General features: G+C 41.7%; 1 protein-coding gene across 1 annotated transcript in view; it reads right to left on the bottom strand.

The window, feature by feature from the left end:
- LOC136874184 (homeobox protein TGIF2) overlaps window positions 1–16,473 on the bottom strand; it is a 583,995-nt gene extending 567,522 nt beyond the window's left edge. Inside the window, exon 1 of the mRNA XM_067147779.2 lies at window positions 16,069–16,473. The gene's annotated coding sequence lies outside the window, so the exon portion shown is untranslated. The remainder of the gene's footprint in view (window positions 1–16,068) is intronic.
- Window positions 16,474–18,497: the final 2,024 nt, after the last annotated feature.

An 18,497-nucleotide genomic window follows, 5' to 3' on the forward strand; every position in this document is an offset into this window, starting at 1 on the left:
ATCTGGATGTGCTAGGAGTAAGTGATATTCGGGTAAGGGGAGATAACGAGGAAGAGATAGGAGATTATAAAGTGTACTTGACGGGTGTTAGAAAGGGAAGGGCAGAGTCTGGGGCAGGGCTGTTTATCAAGAATACCATTGCACGCAACATAGTTTCTGTTAGGCACGTAAATGAGCGAATGATGTGGGTAGATTTGTCAGTGGGAGGAATTAGGACAAGAATTGTGGCCGTGCATTCACCATGTGAGGGTGCAGATGAGGATGAAGTTGACAAGTTTTATGAAACATTGAGTGACATCGTGGTCAGGGTCAACAGCAAGGATGGAATAGTGCTAATGGGCGATTTCAATGCGAGAGTTGGGAATAGAACTGAAGGATATGAAAGGGTGATTGGTAAATGTGGGGAAGATATGGAAGCTAATGGGAATGGGAAGCGTTTGCTGGACTTCTGTGCTAGTATGGGTTTAGCTGTTACGAATACATTCTTCAAGCATAAGGCTATACACCGCTACACATGGCAGGCTAGGGGTACCAGATCCATAATAGACTATATCTTAACGACTTCGAATTCAGGAAATCTGTTAGGAATGTACGAGTTTTTCGCGGATTTTTCGATGATACAGACCACTATCTGACCTGTAGTGAACTAAGTATCTCTAGGCCTAGGGTAGAGAAAGTAAAATCTGTCTGCAAACGAATAAGGGTAGAAAATCTCCAGGACGAGGAAATTAGACAGAAGTACATGGATATGATTAGGGAGAAGTTTCGAACAGTGGACAGTAAGCAGGTTCAGGATATAGAAACTGAATGGGTGGCATACAGGGATGCTGTAGTAGAAACAGCAAGGGAATGCCTAGGAACAACTGTGTGTAAAGATGGGAAAAGGCGAACATCTTGGTGGAATGATGAAGTGAGAGCAGCCTGTAAACGTAAAAAGAAGGCTTATCAGAAATGGCTCCCAACAAGGGCCGAGGCAGACAGGGATTTGTACGTAGATGAAAGAAACAGAGCGAAACAAATAGTTGTTGAATCCAAAAAGAAGTCATGGGAAGATTTTGGCAATAACCTAGAAAGACTAGGTCAAGCAGCAGGGAAACCTTTCTGGACAGTAATAAAGAATCTTAGGAGGGGAGCGAAAAAGGAAATGAACAGTGTTTTGAGTAATTCAGGTGAACTCATAATAGATCCCAGGGAATCACTGGAGAGGTGGAGGGAATATTTTGAACATCTTCTCAATGTAAAAGGAAATCATCCTGGTGGTGTTGCAAACAGCCAAGCTCATGGGGAGGAGGAAAATGAACTTGGTGAAATTACGCTTGAGGATGTGGAAAGGATGGTAAAAAAAAAAACTCCATTGTCATAAGGCAGCAGGAATAGATGAAATTAAACCTGAAATCGTGAAGTATAGTGGGAAGGCAGGGATGAAATGGCTTCATAGAGTAGTAAAATTAGCGTGGAGTGTTGGTAAGGTACCTTCAGATTGGACAAAAGCAGTAATTGAACCTATCTATAAGCAAGGGAACAAGAAGGATTGCAACAACTATCGAGGTATCTCATTGATTAGTATACCAGGCAAAGTATTCACTGGCATCTTGGAAGGGAGGGTGGGAACAGTGGTTGAGAGGAAGTTGGATGAAAACCAGTGTGGTTTCAGACCACAGAGAGGTTGTCAGGATCAGATTTTCAGTATGCGCCAGGTAATTGAAAAATGCTACGAGAAGAATAAGCAGTTGTGTTTATGTTTCGTAGATCTAGAGAAAGCATATGACAGGGTACCGAGGGAAAAGATGTTCTCCATACTGGAGGACTATGGAATTAAAGGTAGATTATTAAAATCAATCAAAGGCATTTATGTTGACAATTGGGCTTCAGTGAGAATTGATGGTAGAATGAGTTCTTGGTTCAGGGTACTTACAGGGGTTAGACAAGGCTGTAATCTTTCACTTTTGCTGTTCGTAGTTTACATGGATCATCTGCTGAAAGGTATAAAATGGCAGGGAGGGATTCAGTTAGGTGGAAATGTAGTAGGCAGTTTGGCCTATGCTGACGACTTGGTCTTAATGGCAAATTGTGCCGAAAGCCTGCAGTCTAATATCTTGGAACTTGAAAATAGGTGCATTGAGTATGGTATGAAAATTAGCCCCTCAAAGACTAAATTGATGTCAGTGGGTAAGAAATTCAACAGAATTGAATGTCAGATTGGTGATACAAAGCTAGAACAGGACGATAATTTCAAGTATTTAGGTTGTGTGTTTTCCCAGGATGGTAATATAGTATGTGAGATTGAATCAGGGTGTAGTAAAGCTAACGCAGTGAGCTCGCAGTTGCGATCAGCAGTATTCTGTAAGAAGGAAGTCAGCTCCCAGACGAAACTATCTTTATATCGGTCTGTTTTCAGACCAACTTTGCTTTACGGGAGCGAAAGCTGGGTGGACCCAGGATATCTAATTCATAAGTTAGAAGTAACAGACATGAAAGTAGCAAGAATGATTGCTGGTACAAACAGGTGGGAACAATGGCAGGAAGGTACTTGGAATGAGGAGATAAAGGCTAATTTAGGAATGAACTCGATGGATGAAGCTGTACGTATAAACCGGCTTCGGTGGTGGGGTCATGTGAGGCGAATGGAGGAGGATAGGTTACCTAGGAGAATAATGGACTCTGTTATGGAGGGTAAGAGAAGTAGAGGGAGACCAAGACGACGATGGTTAGACATTTCACCCACGAGCATTTACATGAAAGTTGGTCTTCCATGTGACAGGTGGTAAATAATAATTTAAAAAATGCACCCCTAAAACAAAACGTTCCTCCCTTACTATTCGACGTAAAGTCAAAATTTCACGGGTTGGTCGCATCTACGTCCTACATGTTAAATAACATACAGTTTTAAAACATTCCAATTGTATGGGGTTCAAATGAGTCTTGAGATCCGAAAATACATAACCATTCCTCCAAAACCCTTTGACGTACGAACTGAGGGTGTATTTTATAGGGTAGCAGACAGTGATCTCTCCAAAATTATAAACTCTGAAAGATAACTTTGTTGAAAACCGTAGAAATGCATGGGTATCTGCCTAGTATTGTTTACTAGAAAACTGAAAAAATCGTTAGAATCAATACATCTACTGTACATATCTCTAATTTGGTTAAATATGTGTTTATTTGTACCTAAATGTAAAACCTAAATTTGGTAAAAATAGAATCAGAACTGAAGGAGTTTCTAAATTCAGTCATAACTCCCTTTAATATTTTTCGCAGGAATTAATTCGGATTTATTTAAAGAAAGAGTGAAATCTGGAATCAACCATCACAGAAACACGCAACGGAGATTTCATTCCTCCACACAGGGTTGGCGTCCCGCTGTAAAACAGGGCGAAATCCACATGTGCGACACAGTCGCACCCGCGATCCCACACACGTCGTGGGAAAATCGGCAGAAGTAGTAGAAGAAGAAGAAGAAGAAGAAGAAGAAGAGAAATCTGGAATCAGTACACAATTAATTACCGGGTCAATGAATTTAGCGTTGTAATAAACAGCGACAAGGAACCTATGAAACGTCATTAATGTCTTATTGAATAATTTTACACCACTGTTATTTTCAAGGGGTCAGTTATGTATGAATGAAATATTTCTGGTATTATTTCACGATTATTTCATTCGGTTCACTGCCAATTTCCATTTTTGTCTGTCTTTTTTCGCATTCCTTCCATGCCAACGCGAAAATCTTAATCACTAGTAACTTATAATGTTCTGAATTATAGCAGTTCACGACACAACTATCGTTTAGCACAACGAGAACGCTCCATATCCCCTCTGTATGTAAATAACGTGTTCACTTTTATACAAATAACAAATAAATATTTCCATCAATCACCACCACAGTTGTACGCTAGTTAATTCAACATGGGCTGCACACTACCTTACAGTTTCGCCACCTTTAGCGCTAGTAGTAATTTGCACGTTCCCCATAGCTAGAGGAATCATTTTTTCGCATTGACGATAAGCGCGACAAGAACTATTTTGAAGTGATTTTGAGATATCTTAACGAATCATATTAATCTGGTTAAGAAATTAGTGATTTTGTTTTGGCGAATTGCAGCGAATTAAAGCGACAATGCCAGTTTAAAGCACAATTTACCAATGCAGCGAAATTTATAGAAAATAACGATCTTGAAATTGTATTCCAATATAATGCGTGTGAAGGGCAACAGAAGATAGAATAAGGTTTTCTTATTTCGACAGAAGTATCTCTTCGTATTATCATTCTATAAAATCCCTTAATAGTATGACAATATAGGATGGAAACTACGGACATACAGGGTGAATGGGTAATTTGTTATGTAATCTTGATTAGGGCTATATTATAGTTCTAATCAAGATTACGTACGGAACAGGGCCTAATGAATGATTTTCAATATTGTTTCTCTGTATTTACTTATCAATATTTCGCATAAACAATTCACAAAATGTTACGAATTGAACATTTTATGAATAATTTTAGGAAATGGTTAACGCAAAATTAAAGCGATGGGGTTGGCCCTATTTCGCGAAATAACACGAAAACCTGTTTCCTTTTCGCGAAATCGAACATAAATTAATGAGAAAAAATCATGCCCCTACCCTTAGCAATGACAGTAGCTATTCTTGCAATGGAGAATGGCGTGTACTACTCTTTATTAGGTTATACCAGTAAATGTACTTCTGGGGGTGGGCTGGTGGGTCCCTGGACATCGCATTGAACACATCTCTACTCTAAAAGGAATTCCACCTAAGATATGAATCATTTCTACTTCTTCATAATGTTATAAAGCTTACGCGAACCACACTGGAATTCTATCAAAACCCTGGCCTGACCGGGAATCGAACCCAAGGCCTCTTTCAAAGAGGCAGGCTTGCTACAGCTGACTGCAGAGGCAGCTGAAACGTACTATGCTTTAGTATTAAGTGTACATAGTTTACATGAAACGGCGTCCTTAACTCTCGCTTTGGTGCTGGAAAGTCTAGTAGCGCTCGTATAATGAAGATAACATGAAAATAAAAAATCCTTGAGTTTGATCCTAATGACCTTTTGGCTGAAGAGTTGGAAGTGTACACAACTCTCGGCTAATTAATGTATAGCTTCAGAGTATTCTGAAGAGCCAGCGAACAAAACATAAAGGTTGATCTTCAGATTCTGTAGTCCGATATTCACAAGAAAGAACATGGCGAATATTATGGGCGAGGGTAAAACAGCTGAGTTGCACTGCCAAACAGCTAGTTTCTATTAAAATACATTCACGTTGTGGACCAGCGTATGGTAACAACAGTTCTCAAATCAGCTTTCATAACCCCCTCCCCCGTTTTAAACTCTTTTCTCCTAATTCTTCGAGTGATCGTTCCTTCACGTTTAATTTCGATAGTCGTCTTGTTATGTTACTGATGGGGGCTAATGATCATGTGGTTCTGCAGCTTACTAAAACAATCACGAAAAAGACCACCACCATCCCCAGTTGAAATGAAATGTCGTATGGCTTTTAGTGCCGGGATATCCCAGGACGGGTTCGGCTCGCCAGGTGCAGGTCTTTCTATTTGACGTCCTTAGGCGACCTGCGCGTCGTGATGAGGATGAAATGAGGATGAAGACAGCACATACACCCAGCCCCAATTGAGGTTAAAATCCCCGACCCGGCCGGGAATCGAACCCGGGACCTTCTGAACCGCTGACCATTCAGCCAACGAGCCGGATACTATCTCCAGTTGATTCAATACCATGACGACTGAACGACGTCACCAATGCTCGAGGAATAAAACTGTAAATTCGTGAATATCGCCATTATTATACCTCGCACGGTATAAATAAATAAATAAATAAATAAATAAATAAATACATCCCCTGGCGCTATCGGCCCCCAGAGGCTACTGGCCTACTAAGCGACCGCTTTTCAGCCCGTCGGCCTACAGAGTACAGATTACTATCTAGGTATGACGAGAAGTGGCAGCTTGTAGGTACGGCAGGAGTAACAGATACTACGCTCTAAGCTACAAAATTCAGTTGTGACAAATGCGAGTTCTCTGAATCAATGCATATTAATGATAAAACTGTTCATTATGCAGTAAATGTGTAACTAAGGCACAGTTACACTACCACTTTGAAACTACATAACAGCACCTCAGTTCACAAGTCACCACGGACAGAACAGATGTTTGTCAGGCCTTGACGGAGCTATCTGACGGTGAGCCCCCGTCACGAATGCCAAGAATAACGACCGTGCTGACCAAACGACACTTCGTGCTATGGTCGTCTCACGACAAGTCGCGTGAATGCGGGGTAAGTGGTGCGAGGGGTAAGCACGCGCCCATCTCAGAACTATTTGATGCGTGTAAGTTTTCCCTACTCGCCCGGTATTTAAGATTTAACAGGCGTGCGGTGGTAATAACTAGCCTCTAAATGGCGAGAGGGAGTTTAATCACAAGTGAGGACATATATATTTACTATCCAAGATTAAAGTACACAAACAACGTAAATATATCTACCAGGTAGATGTACAGTATGCCTTCAAATAAGTAACCTCATTGATGTTATTCCCGGTAAGCATGATTGGATTTTTGGTGAGTTTATCAGATAATTTAAACCCAAACGACCACAAGCCACAGCTTATTCACCGTAACTCCGTATTATATTAAAACTGTTTCTAAAGCACTTCTTGAAATGTAATAGTGAATTTATTACGCACATTATAAAAAAAATTGAGGTTGTAGGCCTAACTCTTTATTGTATTCGGTTAAAATACATAAACCGAGCTCGATGGCTGCAGTCGCTTAAGTGCGGCCAGTATCCAGTAATCGGGAGATAGTGGATTCAAACCCCACTGTCGGTAGCCCTGAATATGGTTTTCCGTGGTTTCCCATTTTTCACGCCAGGCAAATGCTGGGGCTGTACCTTAATTAAGGCCACGGCCGCTTCCTTCCCATTCCTAGGCCTTTCCTATCCCATCGTCGCCATAAGGCCTATCTGTGTCGGTGCGACGTAAAGCAAATACCAAAAAAAAAAAAAAAAAACATAAACGGCAATGAACATAAATAACTTTTTCTTATAACGTAAATTGAAAGTGGCATGGATCTCTGCCCTCTTTCTTGCATTATTTTCTGCCCCCATTTCAAACTTGGGTATCGCAGCAGTAATCGAGAGTGACTGGGAGAATTTCGCCCATCCTTCAAGGCCTGTGACGTAGCCACAACGTACTGTGGTTGAATAGCATACGCTGCGCTCATCGCCTGCCAGTCCGCCCACTTACAGTTCTGGGCGCCCCCCGGACGGAATGCCCAGCGTGAGCATCTCTGGTCTAGATAACGGTGTACCGGTGAGTTATGTGAGGTACTGACGTCGAAGGAAATATTGCGGTAACCTGGTGAAAGCAAATGCGAATTCTGCCTCGAATACAGTTTATTCATTTTAGGATCAGGTGATATCTTGCCATCCGTCCTGTGTACTCATGAGTGGCGATGACGATTAACGTATTTTTTCTATTGGTTTAACGTCGCACTAACATATCGAAGATTTTCGGCTACGCAAGGACAGGAAAGGGCTTAGGATTGAGAAGGTAGCGGCCGTGGCCTTAATTAGGTACAGCCCCACCATTTTCCTGGTGTGAACATGGAAAACCGCGGAAACCATCTCTAAGGCTCCCGACGATGGGATTCGAACCAACCACCCCCCGAATGCAAGCTCTCAGCTACGCGATCCTAACTGCACGGGTAACTCGCCCGGTGATAAAAACGTTTTAAGGAGAAGTATAATGAGAAGCATCCCTTCTTAAGAGAACGAAATACTGTATCACTCGTCGGTTAATGAAGGCAATGGCGAAAGAAAGGGAAGAATTATAGACTTTCTATGAACTGCAGACCTAACACGTCGAGGTAGCAAGACAACACCAGTTGACCGAACGAGACAAGAGGTGAAGAATACTACTACTAAATGTTTCCATTCCTATCCTGAAGGAGCAGGCGGGCCTGCTAGACGGTGACGCCACCTCTCAGATTCGGAGATTTGTATCGAAGAGATATGAGAAGGTGAGAGGGTTGGCGGCCGTGGCCTGTACTAGGAACTGTCCCGGCATTCGCCTTAGTGCAGGAGAATGGAAAACTATTCTCAGGATAGCCGACGGTGGAACCAGCCCCTCTCCGTCTCCGGAATACAGAGGCGTAGAGCCACGTAAGAGCCGTGGGCCAAGACCCACTCTGCACCCGTCAACGGAGATGAAGAGACAGGAGTAAGTGAATGGAAGCCATGTTTGATATGGCAAGCAGACCCGTTGTCGTCACCAGTCTATCAAGTTGAGAGCCACTAGGGCAAGCCAATATTCTTGCGGTGTATAGATATAAAAGTTCGGAGTTGAACTTAATGTCTAAAAAAAACTACCCCAGCGTTTTTCACGGAACGTGGAAAACATCGCAAAATCGCATTCAAGATATGCGCCTGGAGCGCAGCCATCCAATTTTGCTTTCTCAATTCCTACGTGGAAGTAGCCTTTGGTCTGGCAACGGAATCAATCTTAAATATTCGGTAACAAGAAAATATCCCTTGCCTTTCATATCCACGGAGGATTAAATACTGGCCAGGATATTTTATTGTATTTAGCTTATGAAACACACAATCACAGTTTTTCAAGCAAAAAGAGATAAAGACTATAAACATTAAAAACTTGTACTGTAGTTTCGTCCTCGAGGAGTTAGGAGCAGACATTTTTTCAACCCTTTCGTCTACGATAATGACCAAGGAAAGCTATCTGCTATACCAAGACACAAGTAGCAAAAAGCAAAGTCATCTCTGTACAGGCCATGAAGGCCCTTGGAGGAGTGGAAGGTAAAGGCCTCCACTATCCGTAACCTCGGCACTTGGCGTCAGCTCTAAGCCCGACCGCCTTTGCCCCCTGGAGTTAACCTGGTACTCATGTTTGGTGTAGGCTGAGTGAACCTCAGGGCCATGTGCACCTCTGGAAGTGAAAATCTCCTGTCTTAAACTTTTCGACTTCCTGACGGGGAATCGAACACACGCCCTATCGGGATGAACCAACTTGCATTCTTCTGGGTCCTATGACTATAGTCCAATACTGGCAGTACTGCCAACCAGAATCAATTCCCATTAATGATCAAGATAGATGATGTAGTTGATGGCCATGACATGATATGGTTATTCCTTTTCCTTATGAAGTGAAGTAGGTATGCCATAGTTGGGGCAAGGGATTCCTATAAAAACTTGTGCAAACTGCTAAAATGAAATCGAACAATCTGAATCTGCTCTCCTCCTCGCCACTAGACCAATTTATTATCATCTGCTAATTGTCTGAATCAGTAATAATGTTATGGGGTTTACGTCCCACTAACTACTTTTTAACGGTTTTTGGAGACGCCGAGGTGCAGGAATTTAGCTCCGCGGTATTTGTTTTACCTGCCAGTAAATCTACCAATACGAGACTGGCGTATTTGACCATCTTCAAATACCACCGTACTGAGTCGGGATCGGACCCGCCAAGTGGAGCTCAGGAGGCCAGCGCTCTACCGCCTGAGCTACTCAGCCCGACTGTTTGAATCAATTTCTCCCACTGGCATCACAATGATTCAGGACATGACACCGAAGGTCTAGTTTCATTCGTATGCTTCCATTTCACAAGTTCAGATTTTGTCGTTGGTTACAAATGGTAAAAATGATTAGGCCTACTGCATTCAAACGGCTGACTTCAAGAAATGATACCAATAACATTATACAAAGGGTACTAGGAAAGTTTTGCAATGTGAGTAAATGCTTTAGACTTTTCCAAAATACTTTCCACCACACTCAATACACTTCTCCATACGTCGAAACCAGTCACTGAACCAACTCTGCCACTTTTCTTCGGTTACATTTTCACACTCTTGATCACATGCTGCCAGAAGCTCCTCGTCGGATGCAAAACGCTGCCCTTTCAGCTTCATCTTCACTTCTGGGAAGAGTACGAAGTCACATGGGGCAAGATCAGGACTCTATGGAGGGTGATCAAGCACAGTCAACTCTGACCTGGCAAGAAAATCCATTGTTACGTTAGCACGATGTGCTGGAGCATTGTCGTGATGCAAGAACCAAGTGTTGAGCCGTGACCTTGGACGGAGCTGCTTGAGAGCCTGGATAACCCGAGGCAGACAAGGCTCACTGTACCACTCTGCAGTAACTGTCCTTTGTGTTTCTAGCACAACCCGAATCGGGATGCCCCGTTTAGTGAAGAATACTGCAATCATCCTTTTCTTCACTGACCTTGACTTTCGCACAGTCACAGGAGTACCCTCATCTTCAAACAGCCACACCTTGTTCTGGGATTCTGTTGGGACATCGTAATAATAAAGCCACGTTTCGTCACCTGTAACGATGCTATTGACGTTACGCGAAGTCCCATTTTCAAACTGTTTTAGCATTTTTCGGCACCATTTCACTCGATATGTCCTTTGTTCCTCTGAAAGTGAATGGGGCATCCAAAGGGAACAAGCCTTTCTAACATGGAGATGGTCGTGTAGAATTGAATGAATAACTGGTGCAGGAATGTGGAGGGTCTCTTCTACCTGCCGATACGTCAACCACCTCTCTTGCTGCAACATTTTCCTCACAGTTTCAATTTTTTCCTTAGTCACTGATTCAGACGGTCGCCCAGAACCAGGATCGTCTTCAACCCCAAAATTTCCCCTCTGGAACTCTTTGTATCAGCGGAAAGTTGTTGTCCGATGTGGGCAGTCTTTCCCCAGCACAGGAGTCATTTCCTCCAGGCACTGGTCAACAGTTAATCCACGAGAAAAATTGTAGCGGATAATTGCGTGATATTCACCTTTAGACCACACTGATAACTTGCTTTCAATCCCACTGCTTGGTAACAACTGGTGTGAAGATCGCGCCTTGCTGTCTTCTAGACCGGTTTTCACCCCTCACCATAACAGGGATGTCCACCCAACCGTTTTTTCGTATTGCAAAATTTTCCTAGTGCCCTTTGTACGTCTAAAGAGGTTTTGAGAACGAAAGAAGTAGAGTTTATTAACACTTAGTCCTGTCAAAAAAGTCCCTCATTGCTGTAGTTGGTCTCGTAACCTGTTTGCCCTAAACGTTTTTGAACACACTATGATAAAAACATACGTCCGACTCTTTGACAGAATAGTCAGTGTTGAGGCCTTCGGTTCGCATGGTCCCGCGTTCGATTCCCGACCGGATCGGGGATTTTAATCGCGCCTGATTAATTCTTCTAGCTCGGAGAATGGCTGTGTTTGCGTCAACTCTCCTCTTCATATTCACACAACACATCATACTACCAACCACCACAGACACAGGCAATAGCGATCATATCCCTCCACATAGGGTTGGCGTCAGGAAGGGCATCCGGCCTTAAAACAGGGCCAAACCCACATGTTCGCATCCGCGACCCCAAAGGTGTGGGGAAAAGAAATAAGAAGAAGAAAACTGATCAAAACTAGTATTCTAGTAAGTGAATGTCCTGCTCCATGGCTAAATGGTTAGCGTGCTGGCCTTTGGTCACAGGGGTCCCGGGTTCGATTCCCGGCAGGGTCGGGAATTTTAACCTTAATTGGTTATTGGTCTGGGTGTATGTGTCGTCTTCATCATCATTTCATCCTCATCACGACGCGCAGGTCGCCTACAGGGGTCAAATCGAAAGACCTGCATCTGGCGAGCCAAACTTGTCCTCGGACACTCCGGGCACTAAAAGCCATACGTCATTTCATTTCATTAAGTGAATGATTTTTACTCCCGAATGTAGCCTTCGATAATCCTTAGTAATGATTGGATTTAAGCCTCAGAGTTCCTACTAGCCACTAGACTGAATTAACACCACCAGACCGAAATTAAAAGACACCAAAGATTTAGGAAAACCACTAGAATGGTACCACTAGATATTCGTAAGATTTTGGCACGAGTGAATACAATGGCTGTTTTAGACGACAGAGTTGCTAGTATCACATGGCTACTTTGTTGATGCAATGTTACTCCGCATTTGTTAAAATGGTAGTAATACGCACTTCTGTAGATCCACTGATGTATTTATTAAATATACTGGACAGAATCAAATTGGCTGGTTATATAATTTTGTATTATTGCATGTTTTGTTAACTTTGGGATGATCATTAATGTAAACATGCATAAAATATGTTCGCATTTTTGACCAGCGTGTGGAAACCATAGCTCTTTTTATTTCGAAACAAAACTGCTTACTCCATTTGGCAATGCAGAACAGCTGATTTATACTCGCGCCATATCTGTCATTTTTTTCTTTCGAATGCCGACTGTAAGAGGGGAAGAATCATTGAATTGCCAACTGCCCTATCACCGGCGTTCGAACATCGGGATCCTGAATAATGCAGCTACTCTAAGAACGTGATACACACACTACTGGGAAATCGATTATCGTACACAGTTTGAGAAAGAATAAGTAAAGCAAAACAAATATCTCAGACTTCGGAAACCAAATAGTCCCTAAGCCACGGGCGAAATTTCTTCTTTCCTGGTCCTCCATCAAAAATGCAAAATTAAATTACACTCATTAACTCAAGTCAGTACATAGAGGGAAATACTGCTTCAGAAAGGAAAACTTTATTTTATCTTAAGGGAAGTTTTCTTACGATACGACTTCTTTGGTTATCGTTGATGCCAAGTCAGTGATTTTCCATCTATTCAGCCTGCTGTGCAGTGCTACCGAAACGACTTGCGTTATGTGGAAATGACAAAGTGAATATTCATTAAGGCGAGAAAATAATCCTGTGAAACAGACATTCCTAAAACAATATTTTCCTAATATGTGTTTCTAAAGATCTTTCCTGTTTGACCAGTTTCGACTGCTTCTGCAGAAAGAAGTTTTCACATACTGAGGTAATTCAGATATATATCGGAGAAATACAACATACGAATCACGGTTATATGGACTTGCCTTACTGACGATTCATTGTAATATGCACGTGTCTGATGAGACTGTAGGTAAGTTTGCTACGGTTCCAGAAAAACTTGAAAAACATAAAAATATATATAAACAAGTATTACGCAAAATTTGTAAAATTCACTTTGTAGGAAACAAGGAAACTGTATTTATATAGACCTACCACACAAAAACCGGGAGATCTCTGCATTACAACTCATGGATTATAATAGTTTTTCATAATGGTTGCGTCTCATTCAGTGTTCTAGAACTGTATGCAGGTTAGTCTCTTCATTTCCTCCGCCCAAAATAAAATTCTGTGTAACCCCAGATAGGGCTGATCTCGATGTTGACACATCGTAATTTGAGTTCTGAGGTAAACATAAGAACAAGAAAAAAGGAGACACGCAAGGAGGATTAAGAGAAACCGTTGTCAGAGGGAAGCATTAATAGCGCCAGTTACAGATCATGTGATCTACTTCAATCAATCAATCAATCAATCAATCAATCAATCAATCAATCAATCAATCAATCACCTGCCTTTAGGCCTACTACCCAGGAGGCAGATTCCTAATCAACTGTTTCCCTAGTCTTTTATTAAATGTTTCCAAATAACTTGGAATTTTATCAAACATTTTCATCGATAAATTATTCCAATCACTCGCTCCTTGTCCTATAAATGAATATTTGCCCCAATCTGTCCTCTTGGATTGGATTCCAATTTTATCTTCATATTATGATCTTTCCTACATTTAAAACCTCCATTCAAGTTTATTCGTCTACTATAATGTAATTTCACGCCATCTCTCCACTGACAGCTCGGAACATTCATAGCCAATGGAGTTGTAGTAGCATAGAAGATTCCCGCCCGTCAAGCCTAGGTAGGATACATCACTCTTCTTCTTCTTATCTTCCTCCTCCCAGATACATGGGGTCGGCATTTTATATGTAATTAGCTAAGTTGCCTTTCCTGACGCCAACTCAATGTGAAGGGATGTATTCACTACTGCGCGCTTCTGTGCTGATTTGTTGTACGATGTCTATTAAGATGAACTCAAAACACCCAGTCTCCGACTAGAGGAATTAACCGAAGTTAAAATCCCTAACCCGGCCGGAAATCGAACCCCGGGCCCTCCGAACCGAAAGCCACACGCCGACCATTCACCCAAGTAGCCATCATTCAAATCCTAGGATAGAGGTTCGAATGAGGCTCATTCAGCAGAGAGCATCTCTCAACTGCGAGTTCCCGGTCTCTCTCTCTCTCTCACACACACACACACACACACACACACACACACACAGAGAGAGAGAGAGAGAGAGAGAGAGAGAGTACATGCTCAAGGGAAGTACTGACGGCATTCCAAAGTTCCTCAAATGAAAACACACACTGTATTACAATTTATGCTGCTATTTCAAAACTTATGTATGCAATGTACGGTACGTAGCATACTCGAGAAAAATCATTCCAAGTCCGGCGGTCGCTGTTAAACGGGGTGCACATGTAAATCATCTGCCGAAGTTGGGCACAAATGGCTGAGTAATAGAAATGATTTTCTAGACCTATAACTGAACTACTGATTAAAATAAAACCAACGTTTACATTTCAAACATGTTTTGAAGTATGACATTTTTAATCAGTTTCTGAACAAGGTATAATTTATTGTCCGAGCAGCAGCTAATAAACACTGCTTAATTCTGCGTCATTTAAGTTACTGCACGTGCCTATTTCAGATCTTCAGATACCTGTAAAGCGTAGGACCGATCTGTGTTTAATGGCACCGATTACGCTATATTAAGGGACCAAACAATGAGATTACCGGAACTTCGTAACAGTGTTACGAACTGCACTATCCTCACTCTTTCCTGGAGCAAGTGGAAAAACACACAGAATAATAGCTGCTAGCACCAGGTTTCGAACGTAGAAATCTGGTGCTAGCAGAAGCTCTTCGGAGAGTGCTTGTTGTTTTAACGGGCCTAACATCGCAGGTCATCGGCCCTCTTCGGAGAGTAAACGAGTAGGAAAGCTTTCTCAAAATTAATAACACCAAAATCATAACCTTCAATTCCTAATGCAGAATTCCGTGGCACCATCAAGTTTCATTCATCTGAAAGGGTGAGGGAGCGGTAACAAACACGTAAATAATTACGGTATGAAATCAGAGCAAAGTGGCATTTTACATATATACATACATACAGAACATAAATGGAAGTACTGACGCGGTCCCAAAGTTCCTCATTCATTCATTTAGCTGAACTTGAATGTATATTAATACGAACTCAAAACATCCAGTCTCCGAGATAAGAATTAACCAAAATTAAAATCCCTAATCCGGCCGGAAATCGGACCGCAATCCTCCTTTCTATTAACGATAGATCAACTAGACAGTTTTTCTACTTCGCTGTCAAAATGTCTCCTAACCTGTACAGAAAACAAAATCACCTATCACCCACATAACGTGATTCTTGCTTAAAAAAAAAAAAAAAAAATGTAACTAAGCCTATAGTAACGAGAATTCCATGTGCCAATAACACTATTAATACTTAAAACATCAAAATTTTAATACCAGTACATGAAGAAACTATGTGACAGAACAGATATTTGTGCAGGTGTTAGCTCAGGTATTTGTAATCGTAGTCATTATTGGCACAATTCCTCAAATTATGTAATTACATATTTTTATAACCTACTCTGCACGTCAACAGAGCTCATGTCATGCAAGCTTTGGCACAATGAGCACGAGACCTGTTTTTACAAACATGATGTAAACATGGAAAGCAAAGCTAAATTGTCCAGAGAGAGAAAAAAAAAAAAAAGGAAACATCGTGTGCTTGTAATAAAATGCTACGTTCGGGCTGATATATCATAATGAGTAATGAGACAAAATTAAGAAACATCTCGATGAATTGCATTTCAATTCCCGCCATTATGACAGTCGGGAAGTGACATATTTACTTGGTGTTGCTCGTGTGAACCCCACGCAATGCTCAATGGCTGCGCTGTACACGAAGCGGCTACGACCACGTGCTCACATAGAACTATTACCCTAACCAAACAACGGCAATAAAACAATGTTCAGAAGAAACACAAAAAAAGTAAATATTGAAATAAACAAGTCAATATCAGCATTATGGATGAAAGACATATACTTACGGCGTTTAAACTTCATCATGTGTCACGTTGAGAAAGACCGAAATTGACGTACGGTAACCGATGAAAACGTCTTTCGTAACTGTACTGCCTTTTTTGCACTCCTATCAACTTCACAGTAACTACTAGTTTGCACTTTACAGTCATGCAGCTCTAGAAAAATGTCAATGTATCCACCTAACGCACTGCCTTATGGCAAACACGAAAACACGAGGTCGCAATGACGATTCAAAATATGTCAAATCAACAATACAAATAAACACTAGACGTTCAACTGTCTAACAAGGATGTTGCCAGATGTGTCAAAATCAGAAAAAAACAGAACTACCTATAGCATACAGATATTAATTGATCAGAGAAAATCAAATCAAAATATTACAGAAATAAAGTTCCAGACAACGCGGGTAACGGCAACATCAACTGACAGTCATGACAGGTGAAGCTTCAACGGCTTCAGCATGAGGGAGAGAAACAAAACCAGAGACATCTGTTAGAATAGATCAAGTACTTTTTGTATGTGGTTGGCCAGGCGAACTTCGTGTATATTCGGACGTATTCGGCTCAACTGTCAAAAGCGATTCCAGAGTAAAGACAAAATGCGAAATTCATTAGAATTTACACGTATAGTTCTTTTTAATTTTAAATGGATTAATAATTCTCCATACAAACCGTTATCTTCGTAGTAATGACGTTGGAACACAATGTTATGTATAACGATATTTCAATACCGATAACCTACATTCCAACCACGTGCATTTATTGTCTCCTACGAAATATTTTAAAACCTAAATTCAAGCTGAATAGAGTGGCAGCTAAACATAACTGCACATAGTTTCTCCGGTCACTTCACTCATGTACAGTATCGTAATTCATTTTTAGATTCCTGGACACATTCCAAAGTGTGTCTGTCAAACCTAATTGTAAATTAGGCTTACTTGTACAACTCACAAACATAACAATTTAAAAAAAAAACCTGTTACACTGAGAGTTCCGTTTCTTGACTGAATAGTGCGTGGGCCCCGGGTTCAATTCCTGGTCGGGCAAGGGACCTTTAACTACGTACGGTACCGTATTGTTAATTCCTCCGGCTCGGGGACAGAGTATGTGTGTTCATCTTAGTACTCATCCGTTCAAACTACCAACCATCACAGCAGCACGCAGGAGTGAATTTGTCCCTCCAGATAGGTTTGGCGTCAGGAATGGTATCCGGTCGTAAAACTGGGCCCAATCAAGTGCCTACCCCAAAAAACTTGGGAAAGGTTAGGAAGTAGCAGTACCAAGAAATTGTTATACTGAGCAAAGGTGTAAATTTAATGGAGTTTGTCAAATTCAGCACTGCCAAACTCTAAAATAAAAATGATATATGCTAAATTACACTCAACGAAAGAGCTAAAAGAAGAAAAGGGAACTGTATTATTTTTCATAGAAAAATATATTAATAGTGCTAGTGTGTAAAATACATGTATTCCACTGCCCAAGCATTTAGGGTCTCAGACTTTACAGTCTTAAGGATGTTCACGGTCTCTCTATTACGGGCAGCACCCATCGAATTGACACAATAGCCTTCAAAGACCTCTGGAAGGGCTTTGTAATACAGTCTGTATCTGAAAAGTTCGGTGAATGGTCTCATGAAATAAAGACAACGTAAGTTACACACAAAACTCCTTTGCTGGCCTTCAAAGTAATCTCCCTTAGCTACAACACACTTTTGACATCGACTGTAAAGCTACTGGAAGCTGGCAGCAAACGCTCCTTTTGGAATCTCCCGGAGAACCCTTGTCACGTGTTGTTGGATACCTGCTACACTGTCAAACCGGTGGCCTTTCAGGGCTAATTTAAGATGGGGGAACAAAAAAAAAAAAAAAAAAATCTGCCAACGCTAAATCTGGAAAATACGGAGGGTGTGGAAGAAGAGTCACCTGGCGTTCAGCGAGAAACTGGGTCACGCAGATCGCGGTGTGCGGATGGGCATTGTCGTGGAGGAGCTTCCACTGTCCACTCTGGTTAGATCAGGCTGAACCCATCTGATGCGTTGCAGTAGCCGTTTCAAAACTCCCTCATAGAATTCCGCGTTGACAGGTGTACCCTGGGGTACAAATTAATGATGAATGACACCACTGCTGTCGAAAAAGGCGATCAGCATTGTCTTAATCTTGGACTTTGTGCGCCGACTTTTCTTGGGAGGCGGAGAAGATGCTGAACACCACGCCAGTGACTGTCTCTTGGTCTCCAGATCATACTGGTAGCCCCACAACTCGTCTCCTGTAATGATGGTTTCCAACACCTCCGGATTTTGGTCACAAATGTCAATGAAATCTCCCGACGTTTCCATCCGAGTTTGCTTCTGCTCGTTTGTCAGATTGTGCGGTACAAACCAGGCACAAATCTTCCGCTTTTTTAAATGTTCGTGAACAATGGTCCTTACACTGCCC

The sequence above is a fragment of the Anabrus simplex genome, chromosome 5 (genome assembly GCF_040414725.1).
Source record: "Anabrus simplex isolate iqAnaSimp1 chromosome 5, ASM4041472v1, whole genome shotgun sequence".
Lineage (NCBI taxonomy): Eukaryota > Metazoa > Arthropoda > Insecta > Orthoptera > Tettigoniidae > Anabrus > Anabrus simplex.